Raw genomic sequence first — 19,843 nt, 5'->3', positions numbered from 1 at the left:
GGGCTGGATTGCTCTTTTGGGCCTTTTTGGGTCCTAATTGCACCCTTCTTTCATTACAGCACCTCTTTTCGTCTTTTAAGCATAAATATTGGTCATTTAAGCTCGATTTTCTTTCCTTTTCGCAAATAGTCGTAATTGAAGTGTAAAACCTGAAACAAAGCAAATACACGCGTAATATCATAATAAATTGACATAATAAATGGAAAATGCTATAAATATCTATGGATTTTAGGCTAAATATACGATATAAAATCGTGTTATCATAGACATTCGACATCATTTTCTTCACGATCATGTGCTTAGAGGAGATGTGGAAGTCATGTTTGTAGATACCCATAATCAATTAGCATATATCTTCACTAAACCACTCGCAAAGGAACCATTTTACAAAATTCGGCGAGAGCTTGGAATTTTAGATGAAAATGATATATGATTCTTCATTTGGTAAAACAAAGGTACACATATGTTTAATATTTTTCTAAAAATATACTAGCAACTATTTTTATGTTTTTCTATGTGTAAAATGCTCTTTTCCATGATTTTTTTGGTCTTTTTGGTTAAGGAAACCAGGTTCCCAAAAGGGGGAATCGGTTCCTGCACACGTCTGCCAGGTTTTCACGCTTTCACAAGGGCTGGAACCCGGGTTTCCTGCGTACCACATGTGATATTTTTTTTATATATTTTTATGTTTCTTTGTTCCAACATGTCATAACTTTTTCCTCTTTTATGTTCCCTTCCCATTTCTCTATGTGTCATAACTTTTTTTTATTTTGCTTTATTCACTCTATCTCATAACATATTCTCATTCATTTCATTCAAACTCTCTTCAAAACTTTGACCACTATTCATCTTCTTCAACCTTCCTCCATTACCATTAAATCCCACTAAACCAAGATTTTATTCCACCAAAATTAAACCCCACTCATCCACACTTCTATATAAGACTCCCTCACTCTCAAACTCATATCACAAACTCTCCATCTAGAACAAATCTGAAAATCCCCTTTCTCAAACCCTAACTCTGAAAAGCTTCATCCATGGCTTCTTCCTCAAGAGCTTCCAAAGGAAAGAAGAAACCTATCAATGATTTTGATGAGCAACCACTTCCAAAGAATCCAAAGCTCAATATTCGGAACCTTGAATCCTTCCCTTCTCATAGTTTTATTTTTCCGAAAAAATTACAATATCAAGGAGTTTACAATTTTGCTAGTGATTATGGAAAAATCTATCCGGATTTGGTTAGGGAGTTTAATGAAAATTTGAAGATTGTGTTTGGTAGTGATTTGTCTAATTTAGATGAAATTAAGCTCACCACTTCGGTCCATAATAAGACTTTTAGGATGGATGTTGCTTCTTTTGGAAATTGTTTAGGACTTCCTACTACCGGCCAAATTTTGGTTGCCGGATATACACCCGAGTGGGAAGGTTTTAACAAAACACAAAGTTTTCTAGATATGATTTGACCCTCTCAAACCGCTACCGTGACTCAACAAAACCCTCTCCTCACAAAGTTTAACATGTTTGGCTCAAACTTTCCGGTTAATGAGAGAATGCTCCATTTCATCATTGCTTATGTCTTGCTCCCAAAGCATTCAAATCACTCTCGTGTCAATGAGTTAGAACGTCAAGTGCTCTATGGTGTCAAAAATAACATTAAGATCAATTGGGTTGTCACAATCTTGCTTCATATGCATAGGCTTCAACACTTGAATGGTGGTTTGCCCTATAGTCGACCAATTACTCATCTCTTGAAAGCTACTGGAATTAACCTTAAGAATCAACCTTCCTTGCCTATGTCTCCAACGGAATGTGAAATCAACGATAAAACCGCTCTCAAAAATACCGGTATTGTCTTAGCCATGGACGGAACCTTCATTTACAAAGACGATGGTCCAACCGACGTTCCGCCACCCATTCCGGAAGGAGGTGTTACCATAGATATTCTCTTCAACAAAATGTGATCTATAGAAACCACCATGGCCAACAACTATAGAGAACAACAAGCGGAAAACGCCTTCTTTCGCCAACAATTTGCACAAATCCTCCAATACCATAACCATCCCAATGAAGAGGATAATGGTGACCAAGGCCAAAATGATGAAGAGATTGATGGCACGGATGATGAATGAATATTATGTGTTTACTTAATTTCCTTTCCGTTTCATGTACTTTCCGTTTAATGTCCTTTCGTTTATGCATCTCTAGTCTGCACTATGTTTTGTTTCCTATGTTAGGTTTCATTAAGTTTTAATTCCTATGTTGTAAGACTTAAGTTATGTTATCTTTTTCTTATATATTAAGTTTGTGTGTTAGCTCTTTATTATCATACATGATGTCTTTTATCTTTCATCTTCTTTCCCATTCCTTTTTGCTAATGACAAAGGGGGAGAAGAATTATATATCCATGTATGTGTGTATGTTTCTCTAACAAAATTGTAGGAAGCAAAAACTAAACTCAAGCAAAGCATCATTCAATAATTAAGGGGGTGCTTTGACTTAGGGGGAGATTGTAATGTTAAAGAAACGTCATTTTATCAATTTCAATCAAATTTTGTCATCATCAAAAAGGGGGAGAATGTGAAGACAATTTTACTACAACTTTGTTTTGATGAAGACAAGATCTCAATTGCGAAAGGAATGGATCAATACACATGAAATCATAAGATTCAAGTATTCCAAAAGGAGCTTAAACTTGATTGATCAAAGATATTAACGTATATGGCATACAAGTCTCTTAATGCATAAACAAGTGTTTTCAAACATCCATACATGTCCCATAAACTTTACAAAACATTAGACACTCTTTCAAACCTTTAAAATTATATTTTTGGAGTTTTTCACATATGGGAACCGAGTTCCAGTTTGGAGGAACCAGTTCCCAGAACCCCCTGCCACTTCATTTTGCGCTCCTCATGTCTAGGAACCAAGTTCCACATTCTGGGAACCGGTTCCCCAGTTCATTTTTTCAAATTTTTATAACGTTGCATATAGGGAACCCGGGTTCTTGATTAAGGGAACCGGTTCCCACGTGAAAATTTTGAAAATTTCAGAATTTCTTCATTTCTTCAGATGGTACCTCTTCACCTTTTACCCTTGCATCCTTCCATACATAATAACCTTTTGTAGGGGTGTCTTAGAGGCCATATAATTCAGATTTTCAGAATTTGTTCTTTACCTCTTTTATTCATATAATTTAAACAATTCATGTGTCCATATTTTTCACAAAAAATATCAAGTGTCTATACTTCATTTTCATTGAAACTTTTTTCATATAACCTTCACTCAAAATACCAAAGTTTCATATCATACATTCATTGAACACTTGTTTATCATTAAAGGAATTGTGTGCTTGAAAGGGAAGATCAATCCAAGATTGATATATTATTCATCTTCAAAAACTCTTGTAATTATTCAAATATATTGTTGCTTACTTATTTTCCAGGATTGTTGGAAGTAAGTGTGTGCATTGAAGAGGATTGTTCTTCTTGCACTTTGTTTTAAAGATCTTAAAGGTTTTAAGAGCCTTTGATCTTTCTATAGGTTAGATAGTAAAGCATCACATTTGGTGAGGATAGGCTTGTACAATGATTCTAACTATAGTGAAATCTCTTTCTTATGAAAGGGGACTGGAGTACTCTCGGATTGTGAGGGGAACCAGTATATATCGTTGTGTCATTTATCTTTTCGCATTTATTTGCTTTATTCTCATTCAACCAAACCAGAAAAATAAGAACATACATACCTCTAAAAACCAGAAAATTTTAAGAACCTAATTCACCCCCCTCTTAGGCGCATTTGATACTTACATTTATCATTTATAAATATTTGACCCCCTGGATCAGAAGTTTGTTTTCTAAGATGAATCAGAAGTTTAGCATATAAAACTGCAAGTTCACGTAAACCTGAGATTGTTGAGCACATGTTCAAAATCTGATAGGTCGCGCGTGTAAAGCAAAATGTGTAATAAGTCTTGGTAACTGTTGCATTAATTCTCTATGTTATCCCTAACACGTTTTTAATCATAACGCTGCTATTTCCTTGGTCATCGTAATATTTCTCTTCTTCTCTTCATTCCATAATGCATGCGAGTTCATTCATTGATTACCTAGTAAAAACGTTTTCTCTTCTCATCAACCTCTATAAAAATCTTTCCTTTTCTAACATCAATTCATTCAATTAGTATCAGTTTTCTGTTCTCTCATCAATACTTCCTTCCAGCATGTCATCCCAAACATCCCTCACTGTCATAAAAGAGAAAAGGTGTATGGCTAGCTAAAAGAGACAACTACTACAGAAACCTCTGCCATAAGCAAGGATGGGAATCCTACATTTCTATCCTAAACAGTTCTGTCCTTCCAAACCTTGTCAAACACTTATGGGTCAATGCGTCTATTAGTGAAGATAACCTCAGTATCACCTCCCCCATTTATGGAACTCACTTCACTATTTCTGAAGCATCTATTGCTGAAGTCATTGGTTGTTCAGCCAGGCATGATGTTGCATGTCTCTCAGTCTTCGACTATGCCAATGCATTTGTCATTCCAAACAATTTGAGCAGACTCGCTCGTCGTATAAAAAATAATACCTACTAACTCTCATCATCCAAACAATTCTGGTTCAGGATGATTCTTTCAAATCTCATTCCTAGAGGAAAATTCCATAAACTCCTGTATGCCAGAGACAGGTTCTTGATCAATCACCTGGAATCGGGTAAACCAATAAATCTTGTTGCGATTATCTTTGGACACATTACAGAGTCTAATAGCCTTCAAATATGGACAAGAATTCTTCATTCCCTGTGGAAGAGTCCGGTCAGCATGTTTTGAATCTGCAGGAATCGTGAAGACTCTCCGTACGTCAGAACTTCCGAACAAGAGGGAAGCACTGCATACAGAGCACTGTGACTGCTTCTTCTTTCAGGGAGGATATTATGAACCCATCTACTAGTAGTCTATGTATCTTGGGTATGTATTCTTTCATGTTCTTCTAATCAATGAATATTTTCTCTTTATCATTTGCTTATTGTCTGGGCTAACATGAAAATCTAAGGCCTATAATGGTCCTACCTGACTAAACTCATACATTTTCATTAAGCATCATTTCTTTTTGATAATGACAAAAAGGGGGAGAATCATATGTGTAAAAAGAAAATTATATTCTCTTAAAATTTTTAAGTAAACAAAACAAGTTAAGGTCTACATATCAAAGACAAAATCTTTTAACTTGTGCTCAGAGAAGGTTCTGCTGTTATAAGGAATGCATGAATATTTTTAGAACTTCTGAGGAGATGTGCGTATACACAGCCACATCCATCATTCTTTTGAAAGATCAAGTCAAGAAGAAAATCATGCAGGGAAGTTATCCATTATAATTCTATTTAAATATTTATTTTAGGGGGGGATTATACATCTCAGGGGGAGATCAATTTTCTTATACAAAATTTTGCTTTAGAACATAAATGTTTTGTCATCACCAAAAAGGGGGAGATTGTTAGAACATAGTTTGATTCTAATTATATTTTAGTGTTTTGATGATAAAAAACAAACAAATTTTGTATAAAGCAAATGTGGTACTCTAATCATATGGTTCTAATTTTAGAAGATGTACTAGTACCAGCAATCAGAACTTGAAGAATCAGAACTTAAAGCTAGAGAAACTTCTGATACTGCACGATACAAACATATCTACAACAGAAGTTGAAGAACAAGGGTGAACACAAGGGTGAACAGAAGATTATAACGAATGATTCAAGTTAACACCGCTGAAAAGCAACTTCTGATACCACACGCCGAAGACATATCCACAACAGAAGTTGAAGAACAAAGACTGAACAGAAGTTTAGGCAGGTTGATTCAAATTAAATCGTAGAAGACATAATCATTAGCAAAACGGCTGCAACATTCCAAAAGCGTAATTTCCAAGGTTGATTGAAGAAGCTATCCACATGCAAATTCTTGGAGAAAGCAAAAGCAAAGACAACACGCAAACCATTTAATGCTGAATACAAGCTTTGGAAATAACGGTCAAAAATTTTGAAGCTATATATACTCATGATCGTTTGAAGAAAAATAGAACACAATGAGCGAAATAGAAAGAAATAAGAAAGAACACACAAGAACGCTGCAACTCTGATAAATCATCAAGTGTGAAGAAAAACTCTCAGAAGCTAAATTCTTTCATTCATATTCTGAGTTCATTATTCTGTACTTAATCTTAGTGAAATATCACAGTGATGATTACAGCTTTCTAGAAGCAAAGCTATACACTATCAACTGAAGTTACGTGGTAACTAAGTTCTTGAGAGGCCAGTTGGGTCAGAAGTCTCAAGAAGTCTAGGACTAGTTGAGTCTTAGAGGATTGGTTAGTCACAAGCAGTTGGCTTGTGCGGGATTGTTAGTCACCAGCAGTTTGGCTGGTGCAGTGTATTATGAGTCACGGCAGTTGGTCTTGCAAGTGTAATCAGGTTCTGAATATAGTGGATTAAGACCTCTGTTGAGAGAGGAAAATCACCTTGTCGAGGGTGGACTGGAGGTAGCCTTATTGAGAAGGTGAACCAGGATAAAAATAATCGTGTTCTGATTATCTTTCCTTCATAAAGTTTTTAAAACCCACTTATTCAACCCCCCCCCTTCTAAGTGTTTTCTCAACCTTCAACTTGGTCTCCAATAGATTTCCACAATGACCGCAGGCAATTGTCTTCTCACGCTTCTGACCTCAACTGGTCGCTTAAGGCATCTTCTAGAGATTTACATATGTGCTTCTTATTTAAGCAGATGGTCTCCTATTTTCAATACATATGTTTACGACTCATTGACTAGAAGTCACTTCTGGAGCCTAAACAATCTATCAGAAGTTTCTAAGATATAACACACTGCGAGCAACAAATCTATGTGTTCTACATTTAAATATAAGAATCAAGTATCTTGCAGTCTTCTTTTCTTCAACTTCTAGATGAGATCTTCTTCTTTGGATAAGCAGATAAAGAGCAGCAGCTCCTGTAAGGTTGCTTCTTGCTTTGATCTTCATTTTCAAATATTCCTAAGCTGATTAAGAGCAACAACTCTTTTGTTAATTGCTTCTAATTTGATCTTCAGCTTCATCTTCATGCAGATTCAGAGCATCAGCTCTGTTTTGAGTTGCTTCTTCAAATGATCTTCTAAAAGCAGAATTAGAGCAGCAACTCTAGTGAATTGCTTCTTCATATTGATCTTCAGCTTCTGCTTCTTCAATACTGATCTTAAAGCCTATTACAGCTGATGACACATTGATAAACATCGGTAAACATTAAACACTTCTACGAGCAACAACTCAGTGTCTTCTGTTTCCTTTGTCTTTCAATATGATCATTTAACCACATGATCAAGTATTCTTGGATATCTTCTAACTCCATTGGAGGTTACTGCTTAACAGCAGATTTTCTTCTTCTTCATCTTCTGAGATATTTCTTGTAGGCATGTGATGTGTATTTCAGTATTTGATTCATCATACATTTCTCTCTCTTTGTCTTTATATAGGCATATGATTAGTGTGTAACAACACTATAGCTTATTTCAGCACATACAAAGTATGTGTTGCCTCTTGCATAACTTCTAATGCATGACTTCATATTTCTTAGCTTATACTTTCATGCTCAGCTTCTCTCTACAGAATGTCTCTCAAGATTTTTCTTTTTCTGCACTCTGTAATTGCACCATAGATACACACTCTAGATATTCACTTAATGCATTTTTGGTGTACTAATGGGCACATGTAACGCCCTGATTTTGATATTTATTTTATTACGTATTTATTGGTGTATTTGGTGCTTAAATTGATATTTTAATTATAATTATATTAATTTGTTAATTTAACTATAATATATTAATAGGGTGATTTAATTAAATTAGACTTAGTGTGTAATTAGAAGTTGGGGAGGGGTGTGTACTATGCCCATTAGCAATTTAATAATTAGTATGTTTTAATAAAAATAATGAGGAACTAAGAGAAAAAAAAAAGGAGATTAGTGAACATCAGTGAAAAACGTGAAATTCAGAGAAGAGGCTAGGGAAAGAGGTAGAAGAACTCCACCATTGTTGAGGAAAATCAAGCTTCAATCCAAGGTAAGGGAGGAGAATGGGTTCTTTAAATAGTGACCTAAGCATGAGAGGGTAGAGAGAGTTCCTTCCCCTCTTTAGGTTTCATAATTGACAATTTTGATTACTTCCTTGATGTGTGAATTGACTTGATTTGTATGTTATTCTTCATGACTAATAATACTGTATGATTTCTGGACGAAATTCTAGTTTGAATTGATGAATTATGATGTGGATTTGAAGGTTGGTTGAGTTGTTGTTATGTTCATAATAGGGACTGAATCTGAATGTATAACTGTCCATTTTGATGAGTAGAAATTGAGTTGTTATTATGTAAAATTGGTGTAGAATAATAGGTTAATGAATCCAGATGAAAGGTATGAGTTAATAGGTGAAAATATGTTGTTCTAGACCTGAAATCGCAGACTGGTAGTGATGGAAACGAGTAAGGAACGAACTGGTGCGAGTGCAGATCTGGAAAACTGATTTTTCTGTCAGTTTGCGTATGATACGCGTATGAGTTGGGGTCATACGCGTATGAGGGACAAGCCCAGGGGCTATACGCGTATGGTACGCAGCCCTGTCCCAACACAATGCAACCTTTCTGGTGGAACGCGTGTGATACGCGTATGGAAGGGAGGCCATACGCGTATGGGAATGTGATGCGCGTATGGGAGTGTTAGAACAACATTTGTTCTGATCAATATTCTTGTTTTGATGATAACATTATATATGAATTTTGTATAAGACAATGTGGTACTCTAATCCTTTGCATTTTCCATTTCAGGAAATACATAAAGAGTATGCACAATTCAGCACTAAGAAGTATTGATTCAGAAGGTTCTGGATGGCTGCATCTGAACATGCTCTGGCAAGACATCAGAAGATGGTCAAGCAGAATCAGAACATGGACTATGAAGCATCAGAAGAACGTGAAGTCAGAAGCAGAAGCACTGAAGTTCTTATGGTATCACGCTCAAGCTCTTCAAAGTCAGAAGACAAGAAGATGCTCTGCACCAAGCTGTTGACTCTGATATTCAAACGTTGTTATTCACAAACATGAGTCCAGAAGAAAGTACAATATGACAGGCTATTAAGTCTAATCTCTGACTGATAAAAGGAATGTTAGAAGCTACAAAAGGCAAAGACAGTAAAAGCAGCAAAAGCATGGTAGGAGGTAGTTGACAAAAGTGTGAAACATTAAATGCAAAGCTGTACTATTCACGTAATGCATTAAATGCAACCCAACGGTCATCTTCTCAAACACCTATAAATATAGAAGTTCTTATCAGAAGAAGCTAATGAACTCTTGCTCAAAATACCAAAACACTATCAAATTCAAAGCTCACGAACTTCATCTTCAACCTCACAAACACTTGTAATATTTAGTGAGTGTTAAGCTTAGAACTTAAGAGAAATATCACTGTTGTGATTATAGCTTGATAAGAAGCAATTCATACTCTTGTAAACTTTATTTTACATTGATTGTAAAAGGTTCCTAGAGTGATCAGTTAGATCAGTAGACTCTAGAAGACATAGAGGTTATCTAAGTGGTGATTTCCTAGAGTGATCAAGTTGTGATCTATATACTCTAGAAGACTTAGAGGTTATCTAAGTGGAAAACCATTGTAATCAGATTGATTAGTGGATTAAACCCTCAGTTGAGGTAAATCACTCTAAGGGGGTGGACTGGAGTAGTTTCGTTAACAACGAACTAGGATAAAAATAATTGTGTTCATTGTTTCTATCTTACAAGTTTTTTAAAGTCACACTTATTCAAACCCCCCTTTCTAAGTGTTTTTCTATCCTTCAGGGAGGAATTTTAGTGCAAATCTAGTTCTGGAGGTACGCGTATGGGACGCGTATGGGCAAGGAGCATACGCGTATGGGCTAGCTGTACGCGTATGGTCAGGCTAGTGTGCAGAATTTCCCATTTTTTTATGATTTTCTTCCGATTCTTGAGTATAATGAGTACCCTTCTGAATTCCCTTGTTTAGTAAGACTTAAGTAGGTATAGGAAGGCTATGAAAGTCATACATTTGGACATAGAATGTTGTAATAAGATTTATGTTGATTGTTGTGAATGTTGTCTTTAAGAAAATGAAATCATAGTTGCGTGTTGTTGAACAAGTTGATAGCCTAAATGGCAATGAGTTGAAGGCTGGTGCCTTGTGTTGTTGAATTGTGTTGATTGGATGTTCATGTTGCATACATATGTCGTTGAGGGCTTATGCCCTGTTGTTGGCCTGGATTGGCATTTTTGAAGGCTTATGCCTTGTTATTGCCTCTAAATTAATGGGAACTGTTGAGGGCTTGTGCTCTATTGGTACCACATGCATGTAGTGTCGATAGTTGCATTGCATTTCACCTAATTGATTGTTAATGTCATATATCGTTGTTGTTGTGTGGTTGATGGTGTGAGAATCCGTTTGTGATTGTTGTTTGTATGTGGTGTAAATAATACACCTTAGCATGTGATATTTCACCGTGTGTTTATTGAATGTAATTCTCACCTCTTTTCTGTTGTTGCTTCCGTGCTTCCTCGGTAGTAAAGATAACCAGGTACTAGAGTAGTGCTTGGATTTCGAGTGTTACCTGATCGAGTCTTAGGAGTCGCTCTGATACGTAACACGGGAGTTTTGGGATGCGTTATGTTTTTGTTTTCCCTTATGTTATTTGTTAATTGTTACGTAGCTTGATTTTGACATTATTGTTGGACCACCTGTTTAGTGGAGATGATTTATTTGTTAAGGCCGAAGTGCCATGAGAACTAATATGCCGTTTTAATTTCCGTTGCGGTATTGGATTTTACTTTAATGAAAATTTATTAAATAAAGTGATGTTTTGTGGATTTTTTTAGAAGATGTGACATCCTACTTGTATTACTCTGATTATTTACGTATTTATAATTATATATATTCGAGATGGTAAAGTAGGGTGTTACAGCACACACTAAAGTTTGAAGTTTGATCTATATATAGCTTGATGAGTTACCGTTGGAATGTAGTCGTTGCACTTTTGTTTTAATATTGCTTTGAAAGCCTTCGTCTTGATTTGCTCATGAATGACAAGTGTTGCTCTTGGCAGAACCTTATCTTCAACATGATGATTATAGTGGATGGCGTGTTTCTTTGTTTAAGCTTGTCTTTCCAATGTGTTGCATGTGGCTTGCTTCTTTTAATCAACCTTGGGAGTTGTTCCAATTAATTGTTGTAGTCGTTTAGCTAATGATGATGTTTGTAATGGTTTTCTTCTTGATTATGATCCTTTGTATTTTATTTTATTTTCCATGATGAGCTGGAGGTTATCTTCTGATTTACATGTGACTCTGTTGCTGTTTACCTTTTGTAGGTCACTGCGTTGTAATTTCACAACTTGTAACTTCAGCACTTCTGATCTTCTACGTGCGTGATCTTCTGATGTTGCAAAGCTTCTTGTAGCTAATTTGTTCATTTTCCTTGAAGCTTCTGATGTACTTTTTGATTCTGTGCTTGTTGTATGTGAGCTTTGATATTGCTGTTTAACTCTTTGAGGATTTTCTTGTTGAAATCTAGTTTCTTGTGATACTATTGTTCTTGCATATTCTTCTGAATGGTCTTGTTCCTCATTGTTGATTCTTTAGCTCTGATTTACTGATCTTGGCTTGTTTGACGTATTCTTAATCAGAACATCTGAGGGATGATGTTTAGCTTCGTTAATCTTCTGGATGTTTGATTTCATATCTGAGCCAGTTCCTGATGTAGTCGTTGTACTCTTTTTCTGATGATTCCTGTATAAGGTTTGTATCATAATATCTAAACACTAAATGAAACCATTAGTAATAAAATTGTTACTCACAAAATATATGCTTGTTATCATCAAAACCAGATTCTGAATATAGATTCTCAATCTTATTCTAACAAAAGTGAACATGATAGTTCTAAAACATAACAACCCCGGCCCCAATGTTACGTATCAGAGCAAGACTCCCTTCAATCTAAACAAATGGTCAAAGGACGCCATGAAGCTATCCTCAAACTCCAACATACTACTCCTGATTACCTGCAGGTTACCCACATGGAGGCAACATTCAAACAGAAAGGGTGAATATTTCATAATCATTATGTAAGACATAAGGAATAGATATAGTAGTGGCATATGATTAATAAATCACATATATATATATATATATATATATATATATATATATATATATATATATATATATACTGATACAACATATCCATCGTGTATTCATACTTACTCACCCCTACACGTCATCACCTATTCAATACGACATCACTTTAAATCATCAATCACGTGACAAATAATCAAGCATTATTAGTTCACACAATATCACGACTATCCGATGCAACAACAATGGACTCATGCATTTGGTACCAATTCATCACTGATGACTCAGTCATTGTTCTCCAAAGATCCCACGATAGGATTGATTCTCGCTTGGAACTGGAGCACATCAATAAATAACACTCAATCCGCATAATGGGATTAAGGGTCCCCACTGGACCAATGGTCCTACAACATTACTAGACTTATCGTCCTACAAATATTCTATGAATACATGATGCTTAACTTCACAAAATTAACGACCACAGCTAGTCAAAATGGCATCATCATTCATGTATTCATCAAGGTCATGTCATCAATCAAACATACAACGTCACAAGCATCTTGGTCAACTCAACACACAATCATCAATTAATCGTATTTTCAATCAACACACAAAATTCATCAAAATCAAGTATAGGAACACAAGAATTTGCAAAACAAAGTTACATACAAAGTGCCTTAGAAACCGGCCCAAACATGCATAGAAAGTTCCAAAACATTCTCATAAATTATAATAAAATATAAGTTTCCCTATTCTGAAATCATTTTTCAAAAATATTATTTTTCGATTCAAGAATCCGCACTAAGCGCCCCCTGTACCGCGCTAAGCGCATACCTTCTGTAATCAGACCCATTTTATTTCCCAGTGCGTGCTAAGTGGGCTCTACGATTCTGCAGAAAATTCTTGCGCGATCTGCATCAAACCATTCTCAATCTTTTTCCCAAAAACATGTTTTAATGGATAATTTCCTGCGATTTAAGGCCTATTAACCTAGTTCTAACATGTATTAATCATTATAATCAGAAAACACAAATATTCATCATATCTCCATCAATCTTCATCAAATCCTCAACAATGGTGGATTTAATTCTAAATCATGTTGTTAATCACCAATACATCAATTATCATCATCATATCACATGTTAATCATACAAACAAACAACCCATCAACATATATCATCAATTTCATCAAGAATAACACAAAACCCTAACATACAATTATCAACCCCTTTAACCAAACATAATACTTATGATAACTCACCTTATCTTAGGTTATTAGCTTGATTAATTCTCTTTTCGAATTCCTATGGTTGATCTTTTCCTTCCATTCTTCTTGACCTAGCTCTCCCATCTTTCACGTTTTCTCCAAATTCTACATCGAATGAAAAATCTCTCATATTTCTTCTTTTTACCCAGATATATCTTATTTTATTTAATTAAATAATAACAATGCTAATTACACTATTTCAAATTATTAATCTAATTAACACCTTAATTCAACTACCCCACATACAATCACATAAACATCACATGTCACATAATACCATCTAGAAATCATTGTGATTCGTATAATCACATCAAAACATCAAATAATTAAATCTAAATATCGGGGTGTTACATACATGGGATTGTCATAAATTCTAGTTACATACCAAGAGGAAGTTCTCAATGATAGCTTGATAGTAATTGTATCCATAATGACATTATGAATGACGTTTACAATATTACTATGATTATGCTTTAACACCCAAATCCCCCCATATTGACCACGGGTGTCCATGTAGTGAACACTCATATATCCAACTTTATCTCAGAAAGATTTAGTCATATGAAAATCAATGTATGTTTTCATAGATTTTAGAAACATTATAGAGTGTTTTTCTAATCAATTCAATCGTGTGACTTTTAACTTTATTATTATAGGTTCTCAGGATATTCCAAGAGAGCACAATGGCTTCTTTAAAATCAAACATAACTAGTCAACTTGATGAAGATGACAAAGGCTGAAAGTTAAAATTAAATAAAAGGCTAAAAGTTGATGAAGTTTATGAGGTGAAAAATATATCCTAACCTAACATAAATAGAAAGATATAAATAAAAATAATCATGTGGTTAACTCCCCATACATGACCATCAACAATGTTTCTCTAGTAAACGAAATGGAGCCATATGTAAAGATGAGAAGTGTACATGGGACTGGCATAAATTCTAATTTCATACCAAGAGGAAGGTCCCAATGATAGCTTATAGTAATTGTATCCATAAAGACATCATGTACGATATTTATTATATTACTACCATTATGCTTTAAAACCCAAATGCCCCCAAATTGACCACACTCATCTACATAGTGAACACTTATATATCCAACTCTATTCCAGAAAGAGTTGGTCCTATTAAAACCAATGAGTGCTTCTATAACGATTAGAAAAGTTGGAGAGTATTTTCTAATAATTTCCATCATGTTTCTTTCCGCTTTATTATTAAAGACTCCCCAAATATTTTAGGAGAGCACAATGATTTTTTGAAATCTATAACGAGCAAGATATATGTGCGTTCGCACGAGTAAATATATTTGATATGATATAAAATATATTTAGATACACATGTAAATATGAAGTGAATTACTGATGGCTAACCGATTTGTAATTCAGCCAATATTCTCATGATTTGACTAATTTATAAAACTTATGAATGTAAGGTGCTAATATGATATTGGAAGAACGAAATTATATCTAACACTGGAGTTGGGGGAGAGTTAAAACAAGGTGAAATGAAGAAAGAATTGATGGAAAAGAGTTTAAATGGGGCACCACACTCTTTCTATGATTTAGAAAGGATGATAAACCTTAAGTGAAGCTCACCACAAGAAATTTGGTTTCGTGATAAGAATAAAAACTTGGTCCAATCCAGAACCAAAGGAGCAAAGCTCTCAAAATCATACAAAGCGTTTAACAAAATTCAACTTGCTTCTTCATTCATGATTAGCTCCCTATTTATAGATAAAGGGTAGCTTACATTAATAACTCAATAAGTTCTACAACTTCAATCCACTAACTAATAAATAATGGTTTGTAAAAGAAAGGTCACACACTTAAATGTAGTAGAGAAAGTGGATATTTATTGTCTTGATCAATAATAGCAATTTATAGCCTCTTTGATTAATGCATCCCACCTTTTTCTTTCTCCATCCTTAAATGCTTGACCTATTGATTTCTTTCGCCCGCTATTTATTTAGAAACATAAAACGCACAAAATTCTCAAGCTTTAAGAGGTTTAGAATGTTTAAAAATGCACAAAAATTTTGTAAAAAAAAAAAACAAGTGTTTTGGGTCCAAATTTGACAAGTTGGCCCCTAACACATTATATTTGGAGGATTTTTTGTATGTTTCCTTCCACATGCTTAGTGAAATCATCATCTCATCAATCACTTAATTTTAAAATGAACAATGATCATATAAACTCAATTATATTAAATAGATATTATGCATGATAGTGATTCATGAGATGGAAAATTAGTTGTTTACATGTCTATTGAGTATAATCCAATTTGATACGGTATAAAATGTATATTGATATTCATGTAAATTTAAAATAAGTTATTTAATCATAAAATGAACAATGATCATATAAACCCAATTAATATTGATTAAAAATAAAATAGATAGTTTGCTGATAGTGATCCGTGAGATAAAAGGTTAGTTGTCTGCACAAAAAATGAAGTATTATCCAATTTGATACGGTTTAAAATAAGTTATTAATTGTAAAATGAACAATGATCATATATACTCAATTGAATTAAATAACCATGCAAAAATAAAAAAAAAGGAAAATTTTGACATTTGGAAATAAAGATTTTATCTTTTTAATAAAGACAATTGTTGATTAAAATAAAATAGATATTATTTTGATAGTGACTTGTGAGATGGAAAGTTAGTTGTCTACACCGCTATTGAGTATTATCTAATTTGATAAGGTTTAAAATATATTTAGATACACATGTAGATTTGAAAGTAGTAACTAAATTGTAAAATGAGAAATTATCGTATAAACTCAATTATAATAAATAACCATACTAAAAGAAAAATAAAATAACATGTGAGATGCAGGAAAAAATTTGACATTTGAAAATAAGAATTTTGTCACTAAAATAAAGATTATTGTTAATTTTATAATTATAAATTATTTTGTAATAACTGAATAATTTTTTAATAACCATAAAATAATTATATTTTCTATTGAGACAAAATTTTGTGTTTTGAAAATTCAATATTTTTATGTGTTCCTCTTTATTTCATTAAAAATTGTTCAAATTTAATTAATTTACTTATGTTTAGAAAAATAAAAAATAGAAAGAAAAAAATTAAAAATGAAAGTAAGAAAGTGAGGGAAATTTTAAATTTGAATAGAAAGAATAAAAGGAAAAGTGAAAAAGTTGAAGACTAAATATGATAGAGCTATGTGTCAAATTAGGTTTGATTTAGATGGAATTAATTGAACCATTATCTAATTACTGAATTATACTTAATGTAACGTAAATGTTATTAACACAAAAGGTAATTTAGGGCATTATATATATATATATATATATATATATATATATATATATATATATATATATATATATATATATATATATATATATATATATATATATATTTTGAGGACATATCATATGAGAATGATTTTTTTATATGAGCATGTGAGAATGAATCTGAACCATTGGATTTTAAAATAAATTGTGGAGATTATGTGTGAATATTTTTTCTCTCTCCTCCATTATTAAAATAAAGGGTTAATGAACTTTTTCGTCCCTTTAAATATTTCAAATTTCGTTTTTAGTGCCTCCAAAATTTTTCTTCAAGAAATCGTCCCTTAAAAATTTTTTTTTTGAATTATTGGTCCCTAACGTCAAATTTCGTAGCTAATCGGCGGCTAAAATCGTAGCTAATCTCTAGCAAATTTGACGTTAGGGACCAATAGTTTAGATGAAAATTTTTGAAGGGACGATTTCTTAAAGGAAAATTTTGGAGGGACTAAAAACGAAATCTGCAATATTTAGAGGGACCAAAAAGTTCATTAACCCTAAAATAAATGATGTAGGAGAGAGAAAAAAAGATTCACTCATAATCTCCACCATTTATTTTAAAATCCAATGGTTCAGATTCATTCTCACATTCTCATATAAAAAAGTCATTCTCATATGATATGCCCTATATATATATTGAACACTCACATATCCAGCTTTATCCTAGAAAGATTTGGTCCTAAAAAATCAATGTGTGTTTCTATAACAATTAGAAACATTGGAGAGTGTTTTTCTAATAAATTCCATCATGTTTCTTTCAACTAAAGACTCCGCATATAGTTTTAGAGAGTACAATGACTTTTTTAAAACCTATAATAACAAGTCAAGTTGATAGGGGTGACAAAGGCCAAAATTTAAAATTAAATAAAAGACTAAAGGTTGATGAAGTCAAAAAAGATAACCTACCCTAACATAATTATTTTAGATTTGCTTCTATATATTACGAAAAGGCCAAAAGTTAAATAAAAATATATATAATAAAGTTTAAACTTTGACGTCGATCAAATTTTTATAAGGACATTTTAATATTAATTCTAATTTTATATTGGCTTTCTACAAGTTCCAATGCTCAAAATTATTTATTTGAACTTGAATAAAAAAAGATATTTTTCTATAAATGTACAAAATAGTTATATTTATTATACATATGAAAAGTAGAAAAAATATGGCTCAAATTATCATGTTTGTTTATGCTCTTCTCATATTTTTTTCTCTATATTTTGGTGCAACAAATGGTGGTAGGAGTATGTTCTTTTTCAAACTGTTTTCAAACTTTTCAATTTATCCTTTATAAGATAGCATATCTATCACCTTTTATAATCATTATTCTTTATTCCTTTTACAATGCAGGTCGTAATCACGGTCGCATTCCTTGCGTTGAAGACAATGATTGTCCAAAGAAGACTTTACCTTTAGTTATGAAGTGTATTGACCGTCATTGTCAATATAGATTGATAGCCGAGGATTAAATTTAAAAATAAGGTTTAAATAGTCTTTTCGTCCTTATAAGTTGGTGTATTTTTGTTTTTAGTCTCTAATCTATTTTTTTAAATAGTCCCTGAATCTTAATTCTTTTTTCATTTTAGTCCTTAAATTCAAAATCCACAGAAAAATCTACAAGTTTCCTGCGAATTTTTCTTCGACTTTTCTTGCGAATTTAGAATCTATAGATTTTCTCCAAATTTTCTTTCGAATTTTCCTGTAGATTTTAACTTTAAAGACTAAAACCCAAAAATTTTTAACATTCGGGAGCTATTTAAAAAAATTAGGGAGTAAAAACAAAAACACACCAACTTACAAGGACGGAAAGACTATTTAAGCCTAAAAATAATCATATCACTTTTAGGCATATAACTTTATTTATATTTTACATTAAAATTATACTGATGTTTTTTATTTTTAGAATTTTATTTTTGAGTCATACATGTAATAAATTAATGTGTTTGGACCATTATATAACTAGCCAAATTAAAGTTATATATTTAATGTAAGGTTTATGACTAAGGATATAATTGTCATGAAAAATATTGTGTAGATACCAAAAGTTTTATGTTTATTTTATGATGGGTAAAATTGGAATAAAAAAACTTGAATAATCATGACCCATAATGGAAGGGCTTGAGATTCAAAGCTTGAATAATCATGACCATTCATTGAAGGACGTGAGATTCTTATAAATAAGGGGTTATAGTCCCCAATTATAGACAATATATACACTATTATAAAATATTAATCATCTTTATTCCATTGGAAATTTCAAGCAAAGAAAGTATGGAAACCTAAGGTACTAACCATGAATCTCATAGCTCATACATCTCTTAGAGTTTCGTGAAGAGAAGATTGGTATTCTGATCCTGGTTATTCCAGGCACAAATTGGAGAAAAGACATGTCTTGAAGAGTTAAAACCTTACTCAAATAGTTATGTTACTTTTGGAGACGGAGCTAAAGTAAGAATCAAGAGCAATATGCAAATTGTCAGTCCAGGTTTCCCTTGCCTTGAAGATGTGTTGCTAGTAGAAGGTCTGACTGCAAATTTGATCAGCCTCAATCAACTACGTGATCAAGGTCTTAATGTAAAATTTAACAAGTTTAAATTTAAATTTGATATGCATCAATCAACAAGTTACGTTATTTAGGTGCTTTTATTTTGTTTCTTTAGCCTTTGTATTTGGGTATGTTTTGTTTCTTTATTCTGGATCTATAATGGCTTGATAGCCTTATGGTTTTTTTGCCAATAACAAAGACTATATGTTTTGACATTATGTTTAACATTTGTGCCCTTGGTTGATGTTTGTCTAGTTCTAACTGATTGTGCTGACTCGATGTGCTTAGTATGTTGACTACAAGCTTAACCAAATTCTGGAAAAAAGAGGGAGTAATGGTGTGTAGTGGAGTGGTGTGACTACTGACTACAAATGTGTGGTGTATGAGTTCTAAGTTCTACTGAATATGTGTGCACTCATGCTAAAGTATTTGGCTTGGCATCTGCCTCTCAAACTTGTGTGACTATGTGTGTTGATCTTCTTGTGTGCTAGTAGTATCTTCTGACTATTGATTGTGACTACACT

General features: G+C 33.1%; 1 long non-coding RNA gene across 2 annotated transcripts; it reads left to right on the top strand.

The window, feature by feature from the left end:
- Positions 1–17,844: 17,844 nt before the first annotated feature.
- LOC131633347 (uncharacterized) lies at positions 17,845–19,527 on the top strand. Of its 2 annotated transcripts, XR_009293303.1 has the most exons (3): positions 17,852–18,018; positions 18,125–19,058; positions 19,142–19,527. It is a non-coding gene; the product is annotated as an uncharacterized LOC131633347 (long non-coding RNA). The 2 variants fall into 2 exon arrangements; XR_009293302.1 differs by lacking the exon at positions 19,142–19,527 and having other exon boundaries at positions 17,845–18,018; positions 18,125–18,810.
- Positions 19,528–19,843: the final 316 nt, after the last annotated feature.

Source organism: Vicia villosa, unplaced genomic scaffold (assembly GCF_029867415.1).
Source record: "Vicia villosa cultivar HV-30 ecotype Madison, WI unplaced genomic scaffold, Vvil1.0 ctg.001117F_1_1_3, whole genome shotgun sequence".
Classification (NCBI taxonomy): domain Eukaryota; kingdom Viridiplantae; phylum Streptophyta; class Magnoliopsida; order Fabales; family Fabaceae; genus Vicia; species Vicia villosa.
Note: the sequence above shows the minus strand (reverse complement) of the source record. Positions and strands in the feature narration are given on the sequence as shown.